Source organism: Lissotriton helveticus, chromosome 6, assembly GCF_964261635.1.
Source record: "Lissotriton helveticus chromosome 6, aLisHel1.1, whole genome shotgun sequence".
Lineage (NCBI taxonomy): Eukaryota > Metazoa > Chordata > Amphibia > Caudata > Salamandridae > Lissotriton > Lissotriton helveticus.
In genome coordinates, this window is record NC_136067.1 from 1,364,712,901 (window position 1) to 1,364,725,033 (window position 12,133).

The 12,133-nt window shown below is 48.2% G+C and overlaps 1 protein-coding gene across 1 annotated transcript in view; it reads right to left on the bottom strand.

Annotated features, from left to right (window-relative positions):
* PSEN2 (presenilin 2) overlaps window positions 1–9,115 on the bottom strand; it is a 443,825-nt gene extending 434,710 nt beyond the window's left edge. Inside the window, exon 1 of the mRNA XM_078649110.1 lies at window positions 8,926–9,115. The gene's annotated coding sequence lies outside the window, so the exon portion shown is untranslated. The remainder of the gene's footprint in view (window positions 1–8,925) is intronic.
* Between the last annotated feature and the right edge of the window lie 3,018 nt (window positions 9,116–12,133).

Consider the following 12,133-nt stretch of genomic DNA (forward strand, 5'->3'; position numbering starts at 1 on the left):
TGAGATACGGAAGTCTCGAGGGGGGCCTCATCACATTCTTTAGGGCATCATTTTGCCTCAAGCAGATAACAAATGGGTGCGGGTGAACACAATAGCACGGCAACACTGGGCATGAAAAAATAAGAGGGGTGCGTGCGCTAAAAGGGGCCAGCAGGCAGCGCACTCCAATCTAAAGTAAACAGGGTGGTTGCTGGCTTTGAACTTTGCCGCCATGCTGGTACTGCTCATGCTAGACGGCCTAATCCACCTGAAACTGCATTCTGCCCAAGGCGTGTCGAACAACAGAATTGGATATCTGCCCCGTGTGTACACACGGCAGTCCCTTAAGGGTGGTCACGCCCTGCTGCTTGCCACCCCACAAAAATGACTTACAGAAGACGGTCAAGGAGCCAGTGTGTACGTGGGAGACAGCAGGCCTCTTGTGCGCACTCGTAACCAAGAACACTGCATAAAGCCGCCTCTCAGAGCCGCAAACAGTACACGCTGCAGGGAATCACATAAAATGGAGTCACAACGCAGTACCCGCTGCAGGGAGTAGCATAAAACAGAGTGGCAAAACAGTACACGCTGCAGGAGTCACAAAAAACTATTGGACACCGGCGAAGCCAGTATGTACGTCCAATGTTTGCACCTAGACATGACACAAAGAGCTTTATTCTTGCTAACCCAAACTGGGCAGCAGGAGTCTGTAAGCCCGTCCTTTTCAGACTGGGGGGCGTGTTTTTCTTTCTCCCCTCTTCTCCATTGGCTGGAATGTAAACAACAGGCGTGTTTTTGACTGTTGTTGTTTACATTCCAGCCAATGGAGAAGAAGGAGAAAGAAAGTTAAAAAACTCGCCCCCCAATACGAAAAAGACGGGGCTTAGATCGTCACTGGGACCTCTTCTCCAATGGCTGGCCAGCGTTTAGGAGGCCAGCCAATGGAGAAGAGGGGCAGGGTTAACCTCGCTACTCCAAGACATTAAGTCTCCCCAGCGAGACTGCGCATGTGCGCAGTCTTTCGTAGGCGGAAACCTAAAAAGTAATACAACAGCTAAGAGTATATCAAAGAACTGTATCAGCAAAAGTTTATACCGTAAGATTTAAAGGCATGACCCGTCATGCGTGTACAGTTCTAAGATTAGTTCAAAGTCAATCAGATAAATATATAAAATCATTTAAGAGTATTAAAAATCATAAGAGTTACATCAATTGCGTGGTCAATGCATACCTCTTACTGATCCACATTTTGCCTACAAATTAAGCAACAGCACAGACAATTAATATGCTATAATCAGATTTTAGGATACGTAACGCTTCACTGTGACTGTGTGTGCCTAGCTGTCTACAAGTAGGAGCTATCCACCTAGAGCTCAAAAAGTGATACCTAGGACATGCAGAAAGGATGTGACTGATGTACTCCGCTGCAAGAGAGCAGCCTGGACGGAGCTGGGATCTGGAGAAAGCTGGCACCAGGAGGCAATGTAAGTGTTAACAGGAAGGGAAACAAATCTAAATTGCCTGTAGAGTTTCCAATCCTGGCGATTTGTGATAACCTACAAATATTGTTAGAAGGAGCCTTTCCTCTTGAACTCCATGAAATCAAGGGTCAAGCGACTCCCGGATGGATGGAAAATGAGGGATTGCGCCACCCAGTCCCAGTAATATTTCTTGACCTGGGCTTTTGTTGGAAGAGATTCTGGAGTATTGGTATCCCATGAACCTCCCATTCCTAGAATGGACAACAACTTTTTTACCCTTGTTAGCCAGCCAGTTTTCTTATAGCGGTCCAACGCATAGACCTCATTCAAAACAGCATCATATGGGTGCAGCTCAGGGGTGTTTTTTAAACACAGCCAAAAGAGCAGAGGGCGTAGCCGTGCTTTTTGTACAATCGAAAATCTGCCCATGTCTAATCTCATCAGTTGCAGGGGGGTACTCTGTGGGAGAGAGCAAAGTGATCTCAAGAATGTATTTTTGGTCACCAAGAGTGAATCCAGCTTTTCAAACCACCAGAGTTCAGCCCCATAGAAAACTGCTCCCACTGCTTTGTGATCATAAATGCATAGTGGGGTGGCTATTGGCTTGTTGGATGAAATCTTATGCTCTGTGATCAGAGCCCCTGAGATACACCTTAGCTGGAGATTCTGCCTCTTAACATGATGTCTCCAGGAAAGGTCGTCAGAGAGAGTGACACCCAGATAGTCAAAAGGTACTCACTCTCTCTAGAGGTTTCCCCTCTAGAAACAACTTCCCCTTAAAGGATCAGTGAGGGTTCATCATTAAGAGACTGGTCTTTGCGGTGTTTATCTCTGGACCTCTTAGCGCACAAATGGACTCGAAGCGTTTCAGAAGGGATCGCAGGCCACTCTGGGTCTTGGAAACTATCAGAGTGTCATCTGCAAAAAGTAAGGTCGTCACCTTCACACCCCCCCCCCCCGAGTCGGTGCATCTGCTGGGCTCTCAGTGAGAAACTGTACAACGCCATTAATAAAGAGTGAGAAGAGAGCGGGGGCCATTACACACCCTTGTCTGACCCCTCGATCGACCCGGATCTGGTATGACTGTTGACATTGGTTACCCCAGCGTACCCGTGCATAGTTGTTCTAATGGAGGTGAATGGTCAGTGCTAAGATTTCCGGAGGGATGCCCATATCCTTCAAGACACACCAAAGTTTGTGTCTGGGAATAAGGTCGAATGCAGACCGTAAATCAATGAAAGCTACATATAAGCTTCCCCAAGAGATTGTCACTGTCTTCCAGGTTTGTAATAGAAGCGGAAAACCTGATCCACAGTGCAGACTTTCTTTTTTAAACCCGGATTGAAAGGGGGACAGAATGTTGTTGTCTTCTATACAAGTTTGAATTTTCATAAGTGCTCGGGCAAAGACCTTTTGGGCACTGTCGATCAGGCTAATGGGTCTGTAATTCGAAGGCAGTGAGCGATCACCCTTCTTAAAGACTGGAATGACCTCAGTTCCTTTCCATGAGGACGGAATTGCAGACCGGATTCAAGCTTCCTAGGACCGGTTTCTTGCATTACAGCCGTCTTCACTGGATTCAAGCAAGCCTGGCTGAAGACGGCTAAAATGCCAGAAACCGGTCCTAGGAAGCTTGATTCTGGTGCAGGGAAGGCATGGCTTGGCAGTTCGGGCTGGACTGTTCCCATGAGGCACAGGGTCAGACTGATTTGCATATGGCCATGTCTGAACTGGGGTGGCAGAGTGGGCTAAAGAAAGGTGATGGATTAAACCCAGATCTGTTGACTGGGTGGGAGTGTTTGATTGGTTCAGATGCTCTGTCCATCACCACCCCCTTTTGTACCGCTTTGTTCGCCATAAGTTGGCAGGGTATGCTCAGACGTTGAGTCCCTTGCTCACTTTGCCACTGGATTCAAGCAAGCCTGGCTGAAGAAGGCTGGAATGCCAGAAACCGGTCCTAGGAAGCTCGATTCCGGTCCAGGGAAGGCATGACTTGGCAGTTCGGGCTGGACTGTTCCCATGAGGCAAAGGGTCAGACTGATTTGCATATGGCCATGTCTGAACTGGGGTGGCAGAGTGGGCTAAAGAAAGGTGATGGATTAAACCCACATCTGTTGACTGGGTGCGAGTGTTTGATTGGTTCAGATGCTCCGTCCATTACCACCCCCTTTTGTACCGCTGTATCCCTGTGTGAGCAGAAGGATTGAACCTAGCTTCCAATGCGATTAAATTGTGGGCAAGGTTTGCATAACCAAAAAGCAGCTCTGTAGAGTCTGACAGGGAATTAACTCCATTAATCCTTTTGTCCCCATAGATGTCCTCTCTGATTATTGAGCGACACCACCTCACACTTCGTATCCAATGTACACTTTTATTGATAAGGGAATCTTCCTTTTCATAACACATGGGTGTCGATAATCTGGGAACATTAGCCCTTGGGGAGGGGGCCCTTGTGGTGCAACTTGACTGCCAGGTATGGCTCGATGGAAGCGAGAATCAATTGGGGGGACGGGGCGCTGGGAGACCACTGGTTTGCAACAGGCCTGTTGTGTGTCTGCAGGCAATACTAACATCGGACGTAATATTCCTAGGCATAGAGTCAGAGGGGTGCTTGCGGGTGGAGTTTGCAACCAGTCCGGGAGTTGGAGCCATCAAGCTATCAGTAGGAGTAGTGCAGGTTAAAGATTTTGCAGGAGGTTGCTTAAAAGGTTGGGCTTCAGTAACACCTTTATTTATTAGCAATTTAATTTGATCCGTTAACTCTTGGACGGCATTTTTCAGAAAGTCCACCTCGGACCTCAGATCAACTATGATCTTAAGAGAATCCTGACCCCTCAAGACCTGCTCAGAGGTGGCAATCTCGCTTATGGACCGTGCTAGAGTATCTTGAGTCCAATATCAACTCTTGTTTCCTGACTCCCATTATCTATACTGTGGGACTCACCTAGGCCCATCCCCACTATCATGGAGACTCATGCATGTGCGGGAGTGGGAGAAACCTATTTGAAAGTATAAGATCAGTAGCTAAACTAGTATCAACTGAAGCATTGTCAGAAACCCTAGGAGGAGGTTCGGAACTTATCACTTCCTCAGCCTCTTCTACAACATCGTTTGAAGTGTGAGACTCTAATAAATGGTAAGGAGAACAGTTTTTTGTGCTGCGTGCTTTAGGCTTTCTAAACATCGATGGTATACGTTTAGGCCGCCAAGACTTAGCATTAATAGCGATATTGGGTGAGCAGGGTGGACAAGCGTGGCAAAAGGTCAGGGGTAAATCTGCTTATGGTGTTAAAATATCTTCGCATTCAACAAGAAAGTTGTCTATGCGATCAAGAACGCAATTACCTCCTGCCGATTTGCGTGCTTTGCTGGATTTTAATTTCGGTTGTACCCCTCCGTCCCGATTTTCTGGGTCTCAGGTGTTCCTTTTCCCTATAGAGATTTTGTATGGGCTTTGTATGTTACAAATCTGTAATGTTGCCAGAGTTACTACCCCGAGCCCTAACTTGCTGGGAGTCAAAGCTACTATAACTAGCATGCAGCCAAGGGAAAACAGAAATCACAACTGCAATAACCAACAGGAGTTGCTGAACAAGATCACAGCCGACCAGCTCGCAACTTACCTGAGCAAGAACCCACCCACCAGCACAACGAACCCAGGCCAAGCGGCCACCAACCTCACGAAGTGGATCAGCGACTGCGCAGACGACCTCGCCCCTCTGAGGACCCCGCCTAGCAGACCCGGCAGCAAGAAAGCCCCATGGTTCACCGACGAACTCAAGAACTCGAAGAAGAACTGCAGAGCCCCTGAGAAAGCCTGGCGCAGAGACCCAACACCGGACAACATGACTGCCCTCAAGCTCGCCACCCGAAAACACCACCAACTGATCCACACCACCAAGAAAACTGCATTCAAGGAACGACTGGACAACAACGCACACAACAGCAAGGAACTCTTCCACATCGTCAAAGAGCTCTCCAACCCCAATGCCGGGAACAACGACATCACCCCTTCGCAAGACCTCTGCAACTCCCTCGCCTCCTACTTCCACAACAAGATCGCGGACATACACAACAGCTTCAGCACTCAACCGACGCACGCCACGACCGACCCACCCACCGCCCCCCACCACCACCCTCCGCGCCTGGACCCCGATCAGCACCGAAGACACCGTCCGCATGATGAACTCCATCCACTCCGGATCTCCGACCGACCCTTGCCCTCACCACGTCTTCAACAAGACCGACGCTGTCATCGCACCCCACCTGCGGGACATCATCAACCCCTCCTTCAACACCGCCACCTTCCCGGAGAACTGGAAGCACGCCGAACTCAGCGCCCTACTAAAGAAGCCATCAGCCAACCCCTCCGACCTCAAGAACTACCGACCCATCTCGCTGCTCCCGTTCCCCGCTAAAGTCATCGAGAAGACGTCAACAAGCAGCTGGCCGCCTTCCTCGAGACGAACGGATCCCTCGACCCCTCGCAGTCTGGCTTCCGGGCCAACCACAGCACCGAGACCGCCCTGATCGCAGCCACCGATGACATCCGAGCTCTGCTCGACAACGGAGAAACAGCGGCCCTCATCCTCCTAGACCTCTCCGCGGCCTTCGACACTGTCTGCCACAGTACCCTAGTACAGCGCCTCAGCAACGTCGGAATCCAGGAGAAGGCACTGGAGTGGACCATCTCCTTCCTCTCCGGAAGGACACAGAGAGTCCGCCTCCCCCATTCAGATCAGAAGCCACCGAAGTCATCTGCGGCGTTCCTCAAGGCTTCTCGCTCAGCCCAACCCTCTTCAACGTCTACATGAGTCCCCTCGCAGCCATCGCATGCCAGCACAACCTCAACATCATCGCCTACGCCGACGACACCCAGCTGATCCTCTCACTCACCAACGACCCCGCCACCGCCAGAGCCAACCTACACGAAGGGATGAAAGAGGTAGCCGAATGGATGAAGAACAGCCGCCTGAAACTGAACTCTGACAAGACGGAAGTCCTCATCCTGGGATCCTCACCCTCCGCCTGGGACGACTCCTGGTGGCCCCCCGCCCTAGGCAGCGCACCCAAACCAACAGACCACGCACGCAACCTGGGCTTCATCCTGGACTCCTCCCTCTCCATGACCAGACAAGTCAACGCCGTCTCCTCGTCGTGCTTCAACATCCTACGCATGCTACGCAAGATCTTCCGGTGGATCCCCACCGAGACTAGGAAGACGGTCACCCAGGCCCTAGTCACCAGCCGACTGGACTACGGCAACTCCCTCTACGCCGGAACCACCGCCAAACTCCAGAAGAGACTTCAGCGGATCCAGAACACCTCAGCAAGACTCATCCTGGACATCCCCCGTCGCAACCACATCTCCGGACACCTGAGAGACCTGCACTGGCTCCCGGTCAACAAGAGAATCACCTTCCGTCTCCTCACCCACGCACACAAAGCCCTGCACAACCAAGGCCCAGGATACCTCAACAGCCGCCTCAATTTCTACGCTCCCAAACGCCAGCTTCGATCGACCGGCCACGCCCTCGCCGCCGTCCCCCGCATCCGAAGAGCCACCACAGGGGGAAGGTCCTTCTCCTACCTCGCCCCCAAGACCTGGAACTCCCTCCGGACCCACCTCCGCCGGACCCAGGACCACCTCGCCTTCAGGAGGCAGCTCAAGACCTGGCTGTTCGAGCAGTAGCGGACCCCCCCTCCCCAAGCGCCTTGAGACCCTCCGGGTCAGTAGCGCGCTATACAAATGCTTTGATTTGATTTTGATTAACTGGCCATCTTTTGCGTATCACAGTACTCAATTAATAAAATGTCAATCAGTTCTAAACTATATCTGCAATAAAAGATAGACCTGGGTCGGTAGTTAGACAGTAAATAGACAGCAAGCTGGCATCAAACAGCGGCAAAGAGCCCATGGTATCCAGAAAACAAGCCAACTGAGCAAATGGCCCAAGACCAGATGTTCGACTCGTGTGGCAGCTAAAGGGGGCCAAATATAAAGTCAAAATTAGAGTCAGGATCAGGGTAGATTGAACTCACAGTTAGTCGGCCCTCAAATCAAAATAAGGTGGCCCTGCCCTGCCTCTTCCTGGCAATGACGGACAAGGACGGGTCTGACCTTGGGCCAGGCTTCGCCCTGGCGAGGCCCACACAGCGGGAAGACGTTGGCGCTTTTTAGCTCGTCGGGTAGCCCCTCTGCACCACGCAGAATTAATGAGTTAGGGCGAGTTATTTCATTCCAGGGTTTTTTCATGGAAGATCATATTTGTAAGTAAAAGACATCATGCGGAACACGCTAGTCATTAGTCTCCCCATTGGACTGTTCATATGAAATGGTATATCCACCAATAATTTGGTACATTTCACTCTTATGCAGGCAACTCACCATGTTGCTGGTCCTGTGCCATCTCCCACGTGTGGTAATGGGCAGAAAGTAAGGGCGAGTATGCTTTCTAGTTTTTTTTTGCAGTCTGACAATCTTGGTGCTACATTTATCATATTAAAGGCACGACTACAATTACCCGAAAGTAAACACAAACATTTATAGATCATTCACATTCAACAACGTACAACTTCCGAAATCTGGATGTGTCGTGGCCGCTTGGTATTTCCTGGGTTGGAAGGTAGTTGGAGGGTAGTTAGTATGTGTACCTTTAACATATCGCACTGAAATGTACGTAGTGGAGGGGGTGTTCGGCCAGTGCTTAATTTGTAAAATATAAAGTGCCAGGGCTCTCACCTGGAGGCCACTGCAGCTTGCAACACCCATCGCCCTCGTCATCACTGCCAAAACAACTACTAATTCTCTCTCTAGCATGTGACTGCGATAGTTCAGATTATTCCAGGTTCCTCAAAGCTAAAGGAATGGCTGGGGAGGCAGGTATTTGCAATTTTAATGTATATTGTATTCCTTAACAACCATTGTTCTGCTCATCTCTAAATTAGATGAGCAGCGCCACCGTGTGGTAGACTGTTCTAGGTATGGTGTTGACAATTAGGTGCCGGTGCCGAACACCGGAAACCAATTAAGTGCCAGTGCTTAGCACCAGAAAGCCCCTGCTCAAATTAAGCACTTGTTCTCTCTCCGACTGCCTTCTGTGGAGAAGCAAGTATCGCATCTTCCCTTCCAGAAACAATCCTACCCTCTCTGCTCTCTCTCTCTGCTCTCTCTGCTGGTTAGGTTGCTGACCGATCTTATGTGTACAATGTGCTGGAGCCTGCTGCGACAAAACTCTCATATTGCACCTCACTCTAATTTGGAAGGCATCACCCTCCTTTAAATCGTATTAAATCACCTAAAGCATATGCTTCTACTGACCTCAAATTAATCATCCTCGCAAGAAAAACGTCGTTAGCACGACCTCTCACAGTCAACAGGTAGTGAGACGTGTGTGCTCAGCAGACCCCCCTCGCAGGCCGGGCCATAGGCTTCACCGTATGACTCCTAATCTGCGCCACTTACCTCACGGGCTGCTTGATTTTTGACAGGAACAGCACCGGCCACTGACACCGTATTGAACACAAAAGTAGTATTCTTTTCTGACAGAGAAGCATATGATCAGGAAGTTGCAAGCTGTCCTTGCGTGTCACGCCTCCTTTCCAACCTGCGTTGCTTAGCTGCAGGGTGAAGCTCGAAAATAGATTGGTAGAGTAAGAAGGGCTTTCAACTCAGAGAGAGGCTTGGATTCGAAGGGAAATGAAAGATTTAAGAAAAGAAGCACTAATTCCAAACAAGAAAACCCCCAACAACCCTACGCCTACACAACGACGGTGATAAGCTAAACATGAAAAATAAACTACGGGCCATATGTACTATATATAGGATTTTCCCATAGACACAGAATGGGGTAGACACTTTGATACATCTGGTCCTAAATTCCGTCATTCAAACTAGCTGTAGAAGCCTTCAATGTCCGATGCAATAGCAAGGCTTCATTTAAAAGTGAAAACATCAATTGCAAAAGTGTTGATCCACAATAATTTTTTATCTTATTATCTGCTTATCGTGTAATTAATCCTGCAGCTTGTCGGTTGCACTTGATCCAGCACCAATACCAATAATTGATCAGGGCTCGATACTCCACAAATCACTACAATGGCCCATACACATTCACCCAGTATCCCTGATGCGCTGGGGTCAATTTGTTTAGTTCATTGCTCATTTGTTTGTAAACCTCCTAAAACATCTAGATAATGATCTATTATTGATATCAACTCTTCCTCTATTTGTTTGATTGACCAGTTAGTTGAATAGTTGATGGTAACGATAAGGCACTAATTTACCAAACATTTGTAAAATTAACCACAGACTCTCGGTAAGGTTCATAAGTGAGTTTTATCTTAAAATTCAAGGTAAATGTTCATCTGCATCAGGTCACAATTACAAACATCGAACCTCACAACCAGAGAAATAATCCAATTTACACAGACTCTTTCTGTAATGACATTTTGCAATGAAGGAGAGGATAGAATAAGAGAAAAAAGGGTTCAGTAGATTGATTATGCCATACAGTATAATACCTAACGGAGTGATCGATGAAGAGACAACAGGTACATCTAATAATAATGCATCTCAATTTATTGTTGACAGAGTGGATAGATGGAGAGACAAAATATTTCGAGATAAATACAATAATGCTAAGAAATGACATAGGCTAGATACAAACCTATCGGTCTGTAGAATAAACCACACCCTGGATCCAGGAGATGTTGGAGGTTCCCCAAAGGGTATCAGGAAACACAATACATCTCAGTCAGGAATAGGACAGGATTGAAACAGCTAGGCCTCTCTGCAAACCGATGGACAACGTGCATCTCCCCTCTTCTCTCCTGCCAGCCAAAGTTCCAAACCACAGCCCTAAAGGCAACCCAGATATACCCTCAAAGTGATATGACCAACCCACCAATGTTGCATTCTACATCCAGCTCGCACAGGGTTTGGTGGGCTGGGGGGTGGTGTTGTCACACCACTATGACTTTACATTTATTCATCAGCTTTATTGTGGAAGAAGGTTACCCAGGTCCAAATTTCGGTTTATACATGTGTTCGCCATATAGCGATACATTTTATTAAATTTTTAATTCATCAGTCAATATTTCCACAGAGCACATCCCGGATCTCACGCTCAGGTACAACAATTGGCAGTCATCTGATGCTCAGGCCTTCACTCCTTCATGTCATCTGCGATGCTCAGAACATCTTGGTGGTCTCATGTCAAAGCAGACTCGCTCTGACGAAACTTCTCCCTCCAAGTTGGGTCAATCGTTAAAAAAGGAGACTTTATTCAGCATGCTAAAGTAAATAAAAATGAACATTTATTAATTATATGACAATAAAACCTTCACTGTTCCCCACCCACAATGCACTACTTCCCTATTAATGTTACCTAGCATAAGCTTAGTGCAAAAACGGCATTAATAATTGTTATATTTAGCCTTTCTCTTTTCTGCCCATGGGATTTCACTGTGACTCACATGATGTCACCACTAGAATGTTTGGTGACATCATGGAGTGTTGGGGGCTTTGCCTGGCCTCAACTGGCAGTTGGCACCAGGCAGGCTGAGTGACAAGGAGGTCACTCCTGGTGGGCTTTTCATCTTTCCATCTTGATGACTTGACCTGAAATCCAGCTTAAATAAAAGTAACCTAAAATCACACCTGGCTCAAGGACTTCTATTTACAACATTTTTGGCGACGCTTGGAGAGACCTACAAGAGCCTATACACAAGAGAACCTACAGCGTGCAGAAAACAAAAAGGAACTAAGAATCAAGAGTAACTGGAACCATTGAAACGTACAGCTGTGAGGAGAAATGAAAGGAGCCTTGTAAAGCTAAGCATCTTACTAAAGGAGAAACGCCTTGCACAAACCCCACCAGTGTCCGTTGTGATTTGGACACCCTGCTGCCCAAGGCGTTTGACCCTTTATACCAGGTATTCATGTAATGTTGGTGATGATTGCGCAGTTAAATAGAACTGTCAGCTGAATATTGTTGTGCTCATGAGTTCAATGAGCAAGTAAATGAAATTGGCAGTGATAACAGGTGTGCTGGAAAAGATTACAGCGCTGGCAGTTCAACGGAGTTTTCAAGCGGGACTGTGAGTTTAACGTTTGCCTGTTTTAAGCCTGTGGAGAGGGGCTCAGGAATCGGAATTGTTTTGCTCCTCGACACACCACAGGAAAGGGAGCGTCGTGTTGAAGGGAAAACCACCACCGCATATGATCTTTTGTGAGTGCCTACTAAAGAAGTACTTTCTTGCCGATCGTTTTGCCCTAAGCAATTACGCATGCAAATTGGCAGTTTAATGGTCATCACCTGTTCAAACTTGTCACGAGCTGTACACAGCCTGTGGTACAAAAGGGGGTGGTGATGGACGGAGCATCTGAACCAATCAAAAGTTCTGGGTTTGATCCATCACCGTTCTTTAGCCCACTCTGCCACCCCAGTTCAGACATGGCTATATGCAAATCAGTCTGATCCTGTGCCTCATGGGAACAGTCCAGCCCGAACTGCCAAGCCAGCCGTCTTCAGCCCGGCTTGCTTGAATCCAGTGGCAAAGTGAGCAAGGGACTCACGTCTGAGCATACCCTGCCACACTTATGGCGGCCAAAGCGGTACAAAAGGGGGTGGTGACATCACCGTTCTTTAGCCCACTCTGCCTTCACCGTT